At 44.1% G+C, this 17501-nt stretch overlaps 1 protein-coding gene across 4 annotated transcripts in view; it reads left to right on the top strand.

The window, feature by feature from the left end:
- The first annotated feature begins 773 nt into the window (after positions 1–773).
- Positions 774–17501, top strand: part of CYFIP2 (cytoplasmic FMR1 interacting protein 2) — a 142926-nt gene continuing 126198 nt past the window's right edge. For 2 of the 4 annotated variants that reach the window (XM_064376481.1, XM_064376484.1), the window contains exon 1: positions 774–847. The gene's annotated coding sequence lies outside the window, so the exon portion shown is untranslated. Of the gene's footprint in view, positions 848–1182; positions 1237–14789; positions 14865–17501 lie in introns of those variants that run through there. The other 2 variants (XM_064376482.1, XM_064376483.1) reach the window with 2 other exon arrangements.

Genomic DNA, 17501 nt, shown 5'->3' on the forward strand with positions numbered 1-17501 from the left:
GCCGGAAACGGCAGATAAGCCTTGAAGAGAAAGGTTCCTGTTCTCTCAGTGCTTCCTGTCACCTATTTGTCCGTTAGGCAATTCTTCCAGAATGAAGTTGAGGCAGTCCCCTGTTAAAGAGGTGGCAGCTTCAGGGACTCTTCTCCAGCCAACTGGAAGGGAATGGAAGAAGTTATTCTTGAGCAAAGGAGCCCCATCAGGGAGCAGGCTCAACTGGTGGAAGGTCTCTTCCCCCAGCCCCGGTTGCATCTTCTGTCACTTCACCCTGCTCCTTCTCACAGCACTATGGGCTGTAACTGGACATTTGCTAGGTTAATTTACACCCGTCTCTCCTGGCAGGTGATAAACTTCAAGGGGGCAGGGACCATGTCTTTTATACACCCAGGTCCTGGCACGATCCTTGGAACAGAATAGGCAATCAATAAAGATTGGGTTGATAAACGAGCACTTGGAAATCATGTGGGGCCAATGAGATCCGAACGCGGCCGAAGCTCTCGTCCTCGGGTTGCTGCAGGTGTGGTTCCCGGTGATGGAGGCCGTGGAAGAAGCCCTCCCTCCCTTTCCCGCCCCCAGGGCAGGAAGCCTGGGTGCCGAGTGGTTCTCCGAGCCCGAGTTGCACGTCCCGGGTGCGCCGGCGGTACAGCGCGCAGCGCGGAGAACGGCTCGCCGCAGCCATTTCCTGCCCTTTGTGTGACAGCCGCAGCGGCGAAGGGGCGGGCGCCGGGCGGGGGCGGAGCCGGGGCGGGACCGAGCGCGGCGCAGCGGAGCGGGGCAGAGCATCCTGCGCCCCGGCGCGGGGCCCTGCGGTAGCTTCGGGCGCCTCCCCTGGACCGCGCTGCAGAGCCAGGTAAGAGGCGCTCGCAGGCCTCGGGCCCGGCGCTGGGACCGGGATGCTGCGGAGGACTGGGATGAGGCCGTGAGGATGCGCGAGGGGCCGCCCCCTCTCCTGGCCCGCGTGGGGTGCTAGGCGCTGCGCCCTGGCTAGCGCGAGGCCGGGCCTCAGGCCCCACGCGGCCCCTTTCCCCCTCGGGCCCACCGTGCGTCCCGTGGTCCGGACCCTCTGGCCGGGAGGCGCGGGCGCATTGCGGAGCTCCGGCGCGGCGGCTGGGGAGTCATAGCAGCAGGTGCGCGGCCTGGGCCGGAGCCGCCTGCCCGGGAGGAGGCGGTGCTAATCTCAGGGACCGGAGACACCTGCAGCGGCCCCGAGCCCGGCGGCGGCGACATCCTCGGGTCCAGGTACTGCAGAGCGCTGGCCCCCGCCTCTGCCGCCGAGACTACTGTCACCTCCCCCAGGGCCAGCGAGAGCCGCCTGGGCCCGCCTGGCAGCCGCCTCCGGCACACAGAACGTGTGATGGGTGGGGCGAGGGGCGCAGCGGCGATGTTTGGGGGCGGAGGGCTTTGATGCGAGAGGAGCAGGTCAGACCCGCTTGGAAGCTTTCTGGCTTACACTAGCATCGCTCTCCCCGCTGGCTGAGGGTAGGGTGGAGGTGGGGGAAGGGGATGAGTGGGCTGACTCCTCCGGGAAAAGATTGTTTTTTTTTTTTTTTTGCTCTGAAGAACCAGGAAGATTGCCTACCTGTCTGTTGTGGCGTCTACTTTTCGAGACAGCCCTACCCCTCACCCCAAAGAAAAGCCCATCTATGTGCAAAAGAAGAGGAGGAGGTGCTCTCTGCTTGGGGTTGGGGGCAGGTAGCATGGCCCACAGAAGCATGGCTCTCTATATCCAGAACGCAGCTAGAAACGACACTGACAGCCCCGGTGCCTCCCCAGCCCAGTGAATCTGACTTTGACTTCTGCTTACCTACTTTCCCCAGCGCAGTGGAACCACTCACCAGGGCTGATGAACCATCAGCTGTCCTTCCAACTAGGCCAAGAATGGGACAAGGATCTTTTTCTGCTAGTTCCTGGGTGCCTGTGCCCTCAGTATGGGCAGCGAGACAGCGGCAGTCCTGCAGGCAGGAGGGCCAAATCAGGAGAGTGTTGATTCCTGTGTTCCCATTTTCTACTTCCTCTCTGTGTCCCAGTTAGGTCAGTGGGTCTCACCTTACTCTTGGATACAGGCTGTGCCAGCAACCTGGGGCTCTCAGATCTTAGAGGGCAAAAATCTAGGTCCATATCTATGGGCAGGCCTGTGAAGGCCTTGGCGGTTGTTTTCTGCACCATTAGACCCTCTCTCTGTGGCCCTCCTGGTGGCCTCCCACCTCCACTTCCATACAGTGTCCTGCCCTTCCCCCATTCTCCAGTGTCAGAAATTGTTTTCAAGAAAGGAGCCAATGACTGTGTTTATCTTGAAGAGCTAAATACCGAAGAAGTTCCCATTTGATGCGGAGCAGGTGCTTTACAAGTCATTTGACCCGAAAAGAAGCAGGATGGAGGCATTTTAATGGGAAACAAAGCTTTAATGGGAAACAATTAGAAAATACTTGCTGTCACTAATGGTGGAATTTCAAACAGTGGGCCTGGAAGTGTAGGTGGGGAGCTGAGTAGTTCTTTTGGGAACAGGTCCCTGAAATGACAATATCTAGCAGCTGTCAGCTCTGTATTTGGCAAGGGCAGCTTTGGCCCTGTGGGCAGGAATGCTGTACGGCTGTGTGTGCATGCTGTATGAGTGCATGTTTAACTGGTCAGGGGTTACTGCCACCAGAAGGCATTTGTTGAGCACCCAGTGACCGCTTTCAGGATGTGAAACTTGGGTACACAGGGTTACTCGTTGGCATTGGCTGCCCTTTGCCAAGGCAATGATTAGACCTCAAGAAGAGAGTGTTGTTGCTTACAAAGCCAGTGCCTCTAGCTAGTTCTACACACTGAGCCTCTGGCTGGGGCATTAGCTCTTTGCTCACTAAGCTTCTTTATTATATTTCCTGGCCAGTTCTGACCGGTTCTGTAGGCACCCAAGGCTGCCTTGTTCAGTCCCTGCTGGAAAATGAAAAAGGAAAAACATGCTTTAGGCATTAGGCCAAGAGTCAGATGTACAGCCCAGTGGGGTTGGAGAGTTTTACTTAAATCAAACGCTGGCCCAGAGAAGAAAGTAGACATGAATTCAAAAACTGGTAAAAGGCCCCAAGAGAACGCTACGTGTCCCCTCTGATAAATCACGCCCTCTCCGATGTTCAGTGGGCCTCTGCTGCTGTCATCGACCAGAAAGCTGAATGAGATGACGAATAGGTAACAGGCTAATTAACAGGAACAGCACTCCTGGAAAACAGTACAGGGGGCCCCAGTCCCCCCATTTAAGGATAGGACTACACTCTCATCCCGGTTCTTTTGACCACTGTTGGTCCCAGGGGTCCACCAGGAGTGTCACAAAATGGCCTTTTGTAGCCTGCATGTGGCCACCATAACAATGAGTCTTATTTCTTTACTGGCAAGAATTACTCACTTGTAGTTGACAAAGCCAGACATCAGTCACCTCATTGGAGTCTTTACGAAAGGCCTTTGGTCTTGTGATTCTGAGGAGCAAAGCCATGCCTAGGGTCCAGAGGATGGCCCCTGCATCCGTAGTGAGATGCTGGGAAGAGGGGAGCAGGCTGCTGCCTCCTAGACAGTGAATGGGGGTGGGGGACCCACTGTGGTAGGAGAGGCACTAGAATATCTTTGGATGCTCTTACTACCTGTGGGGAGCATGAAAGTGCCAGGCAGAATGCCTAGCACATAGTAAGTACTATCTTTTTTTTTTTTTTTGAGACAGTCTAGCTCTGTCACCCAGGCTGGAGTGCAGTGGCAAGATTTTGGCTCACTGCAACCTCCACCTCCTGGGTTCAAGTGATTCTCCTGCTTCAGGCTTCTGAGTAGCTGGCATGCAGGTGCACACCACCACACCCAGCTAATTTTTGTATTACTGGTTTTTTTTTTTTTTAGTAGAGATGGGGTTTCACCATGTTGGTCAGGCTGGTCTCGACCTCCTGACCCCGTGATCTGCCCACCTCAGCCTCCCAAAGTGTTGGGATTACAGGCATGAGCCACCACATCCAGTTGTTTTTGTTTTGTTTTGTTTTTAATGGATGAGAGGTTTCTGTGTTGCTCAGCCTGGCCTCAAATGCCTAGACTCACCTCCTTATGTGCCAGGACAACTGGCCTGAGCTACCACAGCTCCTCATATTTATATATTTCTTGTTATGTATTAATTACATAGTCATTAAGAATTTGGCTCATGTATGTAATCAACCCTTGGTTCTTACCAGCAGCTCTGCCTCCAGGGCTTTCCTGAATTTTGCTTTTTTGAGGGTGGTGGGTCTCTGTGACCAGTAAACCCAGCCCCAAGTTGACCTGCCAAAAGAAGGGAAAGCTAAGAGTGATAAGGGGTGAAGCGAAGGGCTTCAGGTGGGAAGTGCTCTTAAGTAGCACAAGGGAGGTGGGTAGAACTTGAGTAGGCAGGGAGAAGGGGGAGGGAGTAAGCCAAGCAGAAGCCCAGGGCCATTCTCACATTTCAACACACAGAGTTGAGGAAGGACCTCTTTAGCATTTTGCAACCATCCAGAAATGTTGAGGGCATGCTTTGCTTCCAGGGCAGACAGCAGCACAGTGAGCATGGGACGCAGGATTTATCCCTGACGTGCTGTGTGCCTTTAAGCCAGCCACTACCTCTCTAACGTTAAAAATTGAGCAATGGAAGGCAGCCTGCCCAGCTCTTACCTGCCTGTCATCATGGAAGCCTGCGAATGAGAGAATGTCTGTGAATCTCAGTCTGAGAAAAAAAGACCATGGAATTAAGGAGACTTCTGAATGTGTGATTCTTTTGGGTAAATGCCCTCCATTCCTTAAGGAACAGTTTATTAATTATATATTGTGTGTCAATTTAAGATGGATCTGTGGCCTCTCTGTACCGTCGAGCCAATGGGAAGCTGAAAGGCACTTTGTGATTCAGATTCTGTCAAGGCCCCTGGATGGCCTTATCTGTACAAAGACACTTCAGAATTCAGTCAGTGGGTGTGGGACGCCTCCCAGGATGCAAAGAGCTTCGCTCTTGGCTTTCTAGCCATGGCCTTTATCTAAGGGCTGTGTGTCATGTACCTCAGAGAACAGCCATTTAAGCCATACTTCTTGGGCCCTGGCAACAGAGGGTGCAAATTCCTGAAAGAAAGTGTTTTGAGAAGGCAGAGCTTGAGTTCAGGCAGAATTTCTTGCAGGGATCCTTCTGGTTGCATGGCCTTTTGATAGACTTAGGGCAACTCAGAAACAGGCAGTGAGAGAGGAAAGTAAAGAGGACCTTCTGGCGAGATGCCTGAGAAAGATCCAGTGACGACCTCATCAGTGGGCCTTTTGATTCTGTTTGCGTCATTATTTGGTCACTGTAGAGCAGGGATTCTCAGGCTTTCATCTCTAGGTAAAACAGAGGTGTGTTTAGTCTGTCCATGTTCTATAGTCTCTGTTTTCTACGTAAGGCAGGAGGTGAGGTCCTCTGCAGGAAATAAAGGTGGCAGACTGGTTAGGAAACTTCAGGAGACTTCAGGGGTTTGGACCAGTTGCCTCTGTGGGTGGAATAAGAAATCAGCTGGGGAAGAATGAGAGAATTGTCTAACTTCACTGAAGGCCTGGCTAAGATCAAAGAGAGTTTGCAGGGCCGACCCTTGGAGAAGACGTGCAATAACTCTTAAGGAATATCTGAGTAGTATTTTTGATTTATGCTTTTAAAATGTGATGTTTTAAGATTTATTTTGGCAAGATACGAATGGTGAGATAAGAATTCAGAACTAGAGGTCAGCCCTCTACCTTCAAGTCTGTTCCATATGGGAGAGAGAGGACCTGCTTCTTAGGGTTTGAAGTTTAGGTTTGCGACAGAAGGATTTTCTAAAGAAGTCTCCTCAGATTCTTATAGTAATAAGGCAGACTTAGATGTGGGATCTTAGAGAAGCATGATATTTTAACTTTTTTGTTAATTTTTTTTAAACTAGAAGAATTTTGGTCATTGGCTCATGCATTCAACAAACCATTCCTGAAGTATTAATAAGCAAGAAATTCCTGATTCGTGTCTAACTCTGTGCTGGTTGCTATGGGTCAAACACAGACAAGATGACTATCATTGGCATTCTTAGTGACCCAAAGAATTAGTGTAATATAAAGTAGTTTGTAGTGCAGTTAAAAACTGTGAACTCTAGACTGTGAGTTCTAAGGGAATGAGAGAAATGAAGCTCATTGTGGGGCTTGGCTGGTCAGACCTTTGTGGAAGGGGCATATCTTGACTTGGGCCTTGATAGATTGATAGGATTTGAGAAGGAGAGAAGACAGTCCTTAAGGGAATGGAGACAGTCTGAGCAAAGGCACAAAGGAAGAATGTCCTTGGACAGGTTTATGGCGCCCTGTATACCTTGGCCACAGTGAATGGTCTGCGTGATCCTTAACCTGTGTCTTTAAGGAAGCCCTTTGGATGGAATGTCTCAACTGTAGTCAAGGTCATTGGCTTTAGAGTTGGAGGGGCCCTGAGAGAGGCTCAAATCCAGTGATTCTTAAGTGGTTGCTGTTGTTGTTTTTAGTACACATCATGGACAAGATTGATATGCTCAACATGTCAGCCCCTACAGCCAACCCTACAATCTGCTCCATTCCCGCCGCTCAAGGGAAGAGATGAACATGCAAGCAATAATATCATACAGAGGCCTTGAACCCTTGCCTCATATACAATAAAACATACCTTGTTTGCAAAACTCAGTGCTTAAGCTATCATTAGCACAAGTTACCCACAGTAACCTTCACAGTGCAGGTTTTGACCTCATGGTTGCGAGAGAACCAAGGGTAACCTCCATATTTTACAGACAGAGAAATCTGCCCTTTTAGAGTGAGTGAAAAGGTGATTTGGGGGCCTTTGTCTTCATACTGAGCCATGGTTCAAGTTAGTTTCACATTAGTGAAACTGAGTTCCACGTGCCCCGATCTGGTGGCCAGACCTGAAGTCCTGCTCTTTGTTTCCATAACAGATGCATGGCTTCCTTTTGTGAGTTTTAGTAGATGCCTCTGAGAGGCAGCTCCTCTCCCTGCAGAGGCATCATGTTGGTGTTCCTCATGTGACAGCCTACAGGGCCCCAGCAGGAGCAAATCAGCAAGCCACCTTGATGGCATGACTTCCCCTCCTGACAGCATGAGGGCCATTCCCCTGAGCTGCTAGTATCTGCCTGGTTTGGTGTCACCAGAAAGGCGGCCTCAACCCTAACAACACAGGAAGCAGCTGGGCAAAACCACCAACGAAGTGGGAAGCCCTTTAGCCCCCACCAAGGTCTTTTTGTCTGCCTACTCATAAACAACGAGGAGGGTAGGCCTTTTCCAGAGGCCCAAGTCAAGGCTGACTTGAATTCTCGGCTCTGACTGCAGGTCCCCTGTGTGGAGAGAAGCTGCAGGTGATGGGGCCTCTGGTCCCACAAGACAGGCAGCAAGGAACCGAAACAGCAAAGACTGCCTTGCCAGTCAGTGCTGGGCACCAGCCAGGTGTCTGAACTGCCAGCAAAGAGACTTTGGGTGGTTGTCTTCTAAAGTAAATTATTAAATTTTGATCAAAACAGTACATACCCATGTTTTAAAAAATCAAATGGTATTGAAAACCTTATAATGAAAAACAACTATCCAGCACCCACCCTCCCTTAGAGGCTGCCGCTTTTAACTCACTGTTTTTTCTAGTAGCTGCCTCCAGATCTCTAAATGATATGCTTACACTGCTGTTTCTTGATTTATCTATTCTGCACGTCGTCTATTTACTTCCTGCTGTGATGGATGGAGATTTCGCTTTCTTACACCATCTCCCTCCTTCCCTCCCCTGCCCCCATCTCTCAAGATAGAAAGCTCTATTTTAACCTAAATCAGGTTTAAAGTGTTTACATTATTAAGAGATATATCTCTGTGATGATCACAGAGGGCCAAGTAATGTTCTTTGATTGTATTTCCTTTCTTAGAGCACTTTTAGTTTTGTTGCAGAATTTTTGTTGCAATACTTGTCTTATTTATTTATTTGGAAACAGAGTTTTGTTCTTGTTCCCCAGGCTGGAGTGCAATGGTGCGATCTCAGCTTACTGCAACCTCTGCCTCCCAGGTTCAAGTGATTCTCCTGCCTCAGCCTCCCAAGTAGCTGGGATTACAGGCATGTGCTACGATGCACAGCTAATTTTGTATTTTTAGTGGAGACAGGGTTTTACCATGTTGGTCAGGCTGGTCTTGAACTCCTGACCTCAGATGATCCACCCTACTCGGCCTCCCAATGTGCTGGGATTACAGGCGTGAACCACTGTGCCCGCCCGTGTCCTTTTCTTTTAAAGATCTGTGTCATGTGAGTCATTCTGTTGCATTCCCTGGTCTTCTCAGGAGGTTGCAGTGTTAACCCCAGCTCTGCCCCTAACTACCCAGTGACCTTGCACAGGCCCCTTCTCTTTTCTGAGCATCCGTTTCCTCATCAGTAGAAAGAAAGCTAACTCCCTTCTTGCTCTCATTCTAAACCTCAGAGCCTATCACCCCACCCACCTCAGATGCCTCTATTAATGAGGAAGAGTCTTGACTTCAGGGTGGGCAGCCCCAGGACCTGAGAGATGGTAGAGAAACCAAAACAGGCAGGGGCAGGGGAGGGAACAAACAGGATAGCCGGGCCCGCCCCGTGTGGCCCAGTTCACCCCTGCAGTTTAGGGGGCCACTCCGTGGGGTGGTATATTTGTATCTATTGCTGTTTTCCTCCCGTTGTCCCCGTTAGTTTTTGCTCTCCACGGCCTCTGCTTGTAGGGGCAGCATTACAGTCCCCAAACTCCTCAAGTTCCCTCTCCACCCCCAGCTCTCTTTGTACCCCTTCTGCTTATGTTACACCCAGAGTTTCCCAAAAAGTAATTAAAAAAATACTAACTTTTAGTAACAGCTTTATTGAAATGTAGTTCACATACTGTACAATTCACTCATTTAAAAAATACAGTTCAGGCCAGGCACAGTGACTCACGCCTGTAACCCCAGCACTTTGGGAGGCCGAGGTGGGTGGATCACCTGAGGTCAGGATTTCAAGACTAGCCAGGCCAATATGGCAAAAACCTGGCTCTACTAGAAATACAAAAATTAGCTAGGCATAGTGGCAGGTGCCTGTAATTCCGGCTACTCTGGAGGCTGAGGCAGGAGAATAGTTTGAATCAGGGAGGTAGAGGTTGCAGTGAGCAGAACATGGCAAAAACCTGGCTCTACTAGAAATACAAAAATTAGCCAGGCATGGTGGCAGGTGCCTGTAATTCCAGCTACTCCGGAGGCTGAGGCAGGAGAATTGTTTGAATCAGGGAGGTAGAGGTTGCAGTGAGCAGAGATCATCACACCATTGTACTCAAACTTGGGGAACAATTGTGAAACTCTGTCTAAAAAACAATACAGTTCAGTGGTTTCTGGCATATTCACAGAGTCGTACAAGCCGTAATCATAGTCAGTTTTAGAGCATTTTAGCGCCCCAGAAAGAAACCTCGTGGCCGTTGGCAGCACCACCTGTTTTCCACAACCCCAGCCCTAGGCAACCACTAATCTGCTTTAAGTCTCCACAGATTTGCCTATTCTGGGCATATTTAATAAATGGAATCATACAACATGGGATTTTTTTATGACTGGCTTCTTTTACTTAGCATAATATTGTCAAGGTTCATTCATGTTGTAGCAATATCAGTATTTAATTACTTTTTATGGCTGAAAAATACATCATATGGCTAATACCGCACTTTATCAGTTGATGCATATTTTAGTTACTTGTGCTTTTTAGCTATTGTAAAGAATGCTGCTGTGGACATCATGTACAAGTTTTTGCGTGGACATATATTTTCATTTCTCTTGGGGTTATGCCTGGGAGTAGAATTGCTAAGTCAAATGAGGAAATGCCAATCTAGTTTCCGAAGTTGCGGCACCATCTTGCATTCCCACTAGTAATGGTGTTCCCAGTTTCTCCACATCCTTGCCAACACTTGTTTTTTATACACCGAAGACATCTAGATTATAAAGGAAAAAGTAAAACACTTTTCATCATAGCCATCCTCGTGGGTATGAAATGGTATCGTGGTTTTGATTTGCATTTCCCTAATGAATAAGGATATTAATCTTTCTGTGTGCTTATTGGCTATGTATATATCTTCTTTGGAGAAAAATCTGTTTATTGCCCATTTCTAAAATCAGGTTGTCTTTTTATTAATGAGTTTTAGGAATTCATTTTTTAAAATTTATTTTATTTTTAAAAAACTTTTTGTAGAAACAGGGTATTGCTATGTCGCTCAGGCTGGTCTCAATCTCCTGGCTTCAAGCAACTCTCCCATCAGCCTCCCAAAGTACTGGGATTACAGGCATGAGCCACTGTGACCAGCCAAGAATTATTTACATATTTTATATGTTTAGCAAATACATGATTTGCATTTTCTTCTATTCTGTGGTCTTACTTTCTTGATAGTGTCCTTTGAAGCACAAAAGTTTTCAATTTTGATGTTTATTTTTTATTTTGTTTCTTGTGTTTTTGGTGTTATTACATAATTCAAGGTCACAGAGATGTATTTTTAAGTTTTCTTCTATGAGTTTTATAGTTTTGCCTCTTACATATATCTTTTATCCATTTTGAGCTAATTTATTATGTGGCGTGAGGATATACTTGACACCATAAAACAAATTTTGCATGTGGGTATCCAGTATCCAGTTGTCCCAGAATAATTTTTTGAAAAGAATATTCTTTCTCCATCTCTTGTTATCCTTGTCAAAGTTCAATTGACCATAAATATGAGGGTTTATTTCTGGATTCTCAGTTCTATTCCATTAATTTATCATTGTTCGTTGTTTGTCTTCATAGTAATACCACACTGTTTTGATTCCTATAGCTTTGAGTACATTTTGAAATCAGTAAGTGTGAGTCTTCCAATTCTGTTAGGTTCCTCCCACCCCCAAGATTGTCTTGGTTATCCTGAGTGAGTCCCTTGAATTTCCATATGTATTTTAGGATCAGCTTGTCAATTTCTGCAAAGAAGCCAGATGAGATTTTGATAGAGATTATGTTGAATCTGTAAATTAGTTTGGGTAGTGCTGTCTTAAGAATATAAGTCTTCCAGCCTATGGACATTGGGATATCTTTTTATTTATTTAGGTCTTCTTTAATTTTTTTCAGCAAAGTTTTACTGCTTTCAGAATGTATGTTTTGCACTTATTTTGTTAAGTTTATTCCTAAGTATTGTATTATTTTTGATGCTACTGTAAATAGAATTGTTTTCCCAATTTTCTTTTCGTATTGTGCATTGCTAGTATATAGAGATATAACTGATTTTTATATGCTCATATTGTATCCTACAGATTTGCTGAACTTGTTTATCATGTTAATAGTTTTTAGTAGATTTTTCATGGATTTTCTATATATAAGACTATGTTATCTGCAAATAGGAATAGTTTTACTTTTTCTTTTCCAATCTAGATGTTTTTTATTTAATTTTCTTGCCTTGTTACCTTGGCTGGAACTGCCAATATAATGTTGAATAGAAATGCTAAGAGCAGACTTACTTGTCTTGTTCTTGATCTTAGTGGGAAAGCATTCAGTCTTTCACCATTAAGTCTGATATTAGCTAAGGGTTTTTTTTAGCTGCTTACTGTCAGTTGAGGATGTTCTCTATTCTTAGCTTTTTTTAATTGTTTTTATGATGAAGGCATTGAGATTTTGTCAAATGCTTTTTCTGTGTGTATTGAGATGAATGGTTTTTTACCTTTATGGGTGTAGCTTATTACCTTAATTGATATTCTGATGTTACTGTTAAGCCAATCTTAACATTCCTGGGATAAATCTCACTTGTTCACAGTTTATAATCTTTTTTATATGTTTCTAGATTCAGTTTTGTTGAGGCACTAACTTTTATCAAGCACTTTCTACCAGCCAAGCCATTTACATGAATTAACTCGTTTAGTTTTCAAAGCCTATGAGATAGGAACTGTCATTATGCCTTTTACCAAAATGAGGAGAGTGAGGCTCAGAAAGGTTATGTCACCTACTCAAGATCACACAACTGGGTATTGGCACAGGTAAGATTCTAACTCAAGCTATCCATTTCACCTCCACACTAAAATGCCTCTCATGTGGATATCAGTGGTAAACAAGGGATGATTTTCAGATAATACCCAGACCTGTGATTATGTTCATTGCTGTATTTTTTATGGCTCCCCTGTGTTTATGGCATATAATATTGGTTTTCTATCTGTGATCATTATACAAAGCTTCCTTCTAAAATATAAAGTAGCAAAAAAGAGAATCTCTAGAAAAAAAAGTAAGAATTATCCTGGCAGTTTATGGATATGACTATGTATTCCATGCTGATTTTAATTATCTCTGTGTTGTTTTGTTGAGGTGGAGTCTTGCTCTGTCAACCAGACTGGAGTGCAGTGGCTCGATGTCAGCTCATTGCAACCTCTGTCTCCCAGGTTCAAGCAATTCTCCTGCCTCAGCCTCCTGAGTAGCTGGGACTGCAGGTGTGTGCCCCCATGCCTGGCTAATTTTTGAACTTTTAGTAGAGACAGGGTTTCACCATGTTGGCCAGGCTGGTCTCAGACTCCTAACCTCATGAGATCTGCCTGCCTTGGCCTCCCAAAGTGCTGGATTACAGGTGTGAGCGACCGTGCCTGGCCTTATCTGTGTTATTAATAGTGAAGGAGAAGGAATGGAAAAACTAGAAGTAAGGACATGGCCAACTTCAGGTCATCTCCTCTCATCTATGTTGTCAGGTGATTGAGGCATGTTCATGCATTCTTTCATTCAGTACTTCCCCAGTGCTTAATCTTTTTGCAGCACTCTGCTAAGGTCTCTGCATTTTCACTGATAGGTAAGAAAGTGGTCCCTGACCTTGAGGAACTTTCACATGCGTGGTTCTGCTCCAGGGAGGGCACGTGTGTTTTATTTCATGGGCAAACTCAGATTGATTGCTGGTGGCTTCCTGGAGCTCAGTGTTTCCTGAGGATTCTGAAGCTGTCTGTGGACTTAGTGGAAAATAGAGTTATTACCAATTAGCAATGTCTGCCCTGGCATGGGAGGAAGAAGTAACACTGTTTAGGTTTTATTCTGTGGCCAAGAAAACATCATAGAGTGTACTTACACAAACCTATATGGCATAGCCTACTATATACCTAGGCTATATGGTATAGCCCATTGCTCCTGGGCTACAAATCTGTGCAGCATGTTCCTGTACTGAATTCTGTAGGCAGTTGCAACACAATGGGAAGTATTTGTGTATCTAAATATAGAAAAGGTACGGTAAAAATATGATGTAATCTTATGGAAACACCATCATATATATGGTCCACTGTTGACTGTAACATCATTATGAGGCAAATGACCGTAATTTTTTAAATAGAAACAATTAAAATCTCCCTTTTATTTTTATATTATGTAATATTTTCTTTGTACTAATATATGTATACATGTGTGTATATATATGTCTGTGTGTGTAGTGTGTTTGTGTGTGTGTGTGTATACATATATAGCTGCTGGCTGGAGAGCCATACAACAGGGAAAGTATTTCCTGGCCTCTTGAAGTTCATGAAGCACAAAGGTGACATTACCTAATCTTTCTAGCCTGGCAAAGTTGTATTCTTCTTGAGAAAGGAAAAAGCAGCCAAACTGGGGGGAAAAATGTGCTTGGCACCTTTCAAAAAGGTACGAAACCAGGTATGGTCTAGAAGAAAAGGCATGGGAGAACTGGGAGTCAAGATATCCTGTTTCTACCCTACCTCTGCCACTAGCTGGCCATGGCACCTTGAATAAAAGTGTTTACTTCTCCATAACACAGTGTCCTCAGAAACACAGCAAAAATTACACCTGCTGAGTTAAATTTGCAAGATAGTTGTGATTGAGAAAATCAATGTGAAAAATCTATAAAACTGAGATATTACTGTAATAATAATAATAATACCTTCCTTTTTGTAGGAGAATTGTCGCAGTATTTAAATTCATCCTCTCTATTGAAAACAGGCCACAGACTAGCTAATGTTAAACAGGGGGGTCATTGTTTAAGGCTGAGCTCCTGTACTAGACCCCTAAAATCCAGCCCAAACTAAAATGGAGTCACTCATGCTAAATGCTACTCTCTACCTGAGTCAGCATAATAAGCAAATCCCTTCTGCCTTAACCCTTACAAAAAAGTAACCTGAAGTAACCTGATGTTAACTAATCATTTATTTTTCTATTGCTATGTTTCCTTTTTCCCACCTTACAAAACCCACTGTTTTGCTATTGCTCAGTGGGAGCTTTCATTCTATCGTATAAAAAGGAGGTGCTTCAATTCATAAATCATGAATTAAAAGCAATTAATTCTATACATTTATTGTAATGTTATCTTTTGACATTCACATCTTTGCTGGCTACTATGTTAAGTACGTGCTGTAGTTATAGAATCAGAATAATCACTGAGGACAGGCACTGTTATAAATTGTCACCCTTATAAGGTAAGGAAACTGAGGCTCAGAAAGGTTAAGGAACGTGCTATTGGTTATATAGCTAGTAAGTGGCAGATGACAGATTCAGACCCAGAACTCAAGCTTACCTACTGCACTAGCCTAATATTCCACTTCAGTAAAAGTCTTAACTTTTCATTTCTTTCCAGAAAATCAAACAGATAATGACAATGCAAGTCTTTTGCTTATAGAAAAGCAGGGTTTAAGCTGGGAGTATCAGAACCTGCATTTTCAAAGCCAGGTTCTCCTGACAGCCATCATGCATTTATAGGACCCATCCCTGTCTTGCTTGGGGTCTGTCAATCATCTCTGCCTGGAGGGGTACATAAAGCCCCCCTTCTCAGAAGCAAATTGCTTGTGAGCCTAATGTTATTACTGCTTTTGCGGAAACCAGGCCACTGACTGAGTTTGTTATGAAGACACTGAATTTAAATCTGTCATGAATGCCCCCCACTGAGAAGCTGCAGCTGCGCTGGGTAAGTGATGCTCCCAGAACACTGTTAACTTTTAAATATTTCATTAATTTATTTTCCAAAATGATGAAATGGTCACATGTTTGTAGACTGAACATAAATAATCATTCTCACTTGGAAGATTGCATAATAGGCGGGACACTTGGGCAGAAAAGAAGTGTGTTCTTATTTTCATTTATACCTCTGTTCAAATTTCCAGAACATTTGTCCTTTCTGGTTGATGTGGATTTGGCAGTGCCTGCCAGCACTTGAGCTAAAAACGTCTGGTTTCCAGCTCCCTTAGGCAATGAGTGATCTACCAGTGTTCATGGAAATCCACTATAGAAGCTGTATTTGCAAGGGAGAAGAAGGATTGCATTAACATAAACAGAATCCTGAGTTATTAGCTTTGTAGGTTGTTCATTTATTGATTCTCTTCAAGGGATGTTCAGGGGTACTATTATGCTATAGAGAAAAACTTAATGGTTATTCTGGTAAATAAGTATTTTTTTTTTTATTTTGAGATGGAGTTTTGCCCTTGTTACCCAGGCAGGAGTGCAATGGCATAATCTTGGCTCATTGCAACCTCCACCTCCTAGGTTCAAGTGGTTCTCCTGCCTCAGTCTCCTGAGTAGCTGGGATTACAGGTGCCTGCCACCATGCCCAGCTAATTTTTTTTTCTTTTTTTGTATTTTTATTAGAAACAGCGTTTCTACTAAAGAAAAGTTGACCAGGCTGGTCAGGCTGGTCTCGAACTGTTGGCCAGGCTGGTCTTGAACTCCTGACCTCAGGTGATCCCACCCGCCTCGACCTCCCAAAGTGCTGGGATTACAGGTGTGAACCACCATGCCCATCTGTAAATGAGTAAGTTTGAGAAGCCCAGAAGAAAACTAGTTACAGGAGAAGAAACCTAGTTACAGGAGAAAAAAGGGAAGTTGGATAAGAGCTGGGAGCATATAAACTGATGTAGGGGATTTTATGAAAAATTTGAAACATATAAAATTGGATGGAAAAATACAATAATCTCTATGCGTGTGTCACACACAATCTACAGTTACTAACTCACTGCTGATTTTGTTTCGTTTTTACTCACCCTTCCCTCATCTAGTATTATTAAGAAGCAAACCCCTGTGTCTTTTATCCATATTTTAGTAGCTATTTCTAGAAGATAAAGGCTCTTTTAAAACATAACCTTGATGTTATCACACCTAAATAAAATATTTCCTTCATATTATGAAATATCCAATCAGTACTAATTTTCTAATTTTCTCACAAAGTTATAAAGTTATAATTTTATTTTCATGGTGGTTTGTTTGAAATAGGATCCAAATAAGGTTCACGCACGATAGTGTGTTAGGTCTCTTCAAAACCTATAGTCTTCCTTTCATCTCTTTTCTATCTTTGCAATTTATTTGTTAGAGGTCCTGAGTCATTTTTCCGGCAGAATTTGTCATAGATTGTATTTTCCTATTTACATCACTGGGGTATAGCATGTTTTTCTGCCCTCTTATATTTCCTGTGAGTTGGCATCAAAGGCTTAATTAGATTCAGGTGTTTTATTGGGGGTGGGGAGGCCAGCATTCTTCACAGGTGATAGTGTGTTTCCCATCACTAAGCACATAATATCTGATTGTCTTTCATTTAGGGATGTTAGCAGCTGATGATGATCAGTTCCTAGATCCATTTGTTTATAGAGGTTGGAAAACAAGTATATTGTCATTTTTTTCTTAAAAAGAAAAAAAAACTTTTATGGAAAGAGACAACCATCTCTTCTATAGTTTGGTTATCTGGTGGTATAGTTTGTTTAGGTAAGACAGGTTAAATGTTTGCTTTTATGTACCAATGTTCAACATAAAAATTGGTTCACAGGCTTGTCTAACAGTAACAAAGTAATAAAAACCAAGTTTTTATTAGATGTCTTTGAGATCCATCAGGGTCTTCCAGCACATCACTCAATTTTAAAAAGCTTGGAACAGTCCCTTTCTGTGGAGTTACTCCAATAGTACAACGTATATATATACATTCGTTTCATTTTGCTTTTCACTTTGTGGGCCACTTTTTATAAATTTAAATTTTATAAGTCTATAAAATGTTTTGATGGTTTCACAGTCAAATCTACAAAATAAGGCATATTCAAAGGATTCTAGCCTCTATCTCTGCCCTTTAACTGTATTCCCTTCTTTTCCTGTTCCCCATAGGTAACTAATTTTTAAAAGTATATGGCTTTCCCTTCCATTGTTTGTTTTTGAAGTAGAAGATGTGTGTGGAGACATCTGCAGACCCTCTCCTGGGTACATGAGCACTTGCTCTCCATACCATGTCCTGGAGATTACCCCGTAATTGCATGTAGAGAGGTTCCTCACTGTTTTCCTGCTGCTTCATATTTCCCTGTATGGTGGCACCATAGTTTATCCAGACAGTCCTCTGTTAATGGATGTATTAGGCCGATCTTGCACTGCTATAGAGATACCCGAGACTGGGTAATTTTAAAGAAAAGAGTAGAAAGAGGTCTTCACACATCTTCTACTTACAAAACGAGCAATGGAAGGGGAAGCCGTATACTTTTAAAAATTAGTTACCTATTGGAAACAGGAAAAGAAGGGAATACAGTTAAGGGGCAGAGATGGAGGCTAGAATCCTTTGAATATTGGCTCATGGTAC

This window comes from Aotus nancymaae, unplaced genomic scaffold, assembly GCF_030222135.1.
Source record: "Aotus nancymaae isolate 86718 unplaced genomic scaffold, 86718_ANA_hifiasm-v0.15.2.pri h1tg000015l_0, whole genome shotgun sequence".
NCBI lineage: Eukaryota > Metazoa > Chordata > Mammalia > Primates > Aotidae > Aotus > Aotus nancymaae.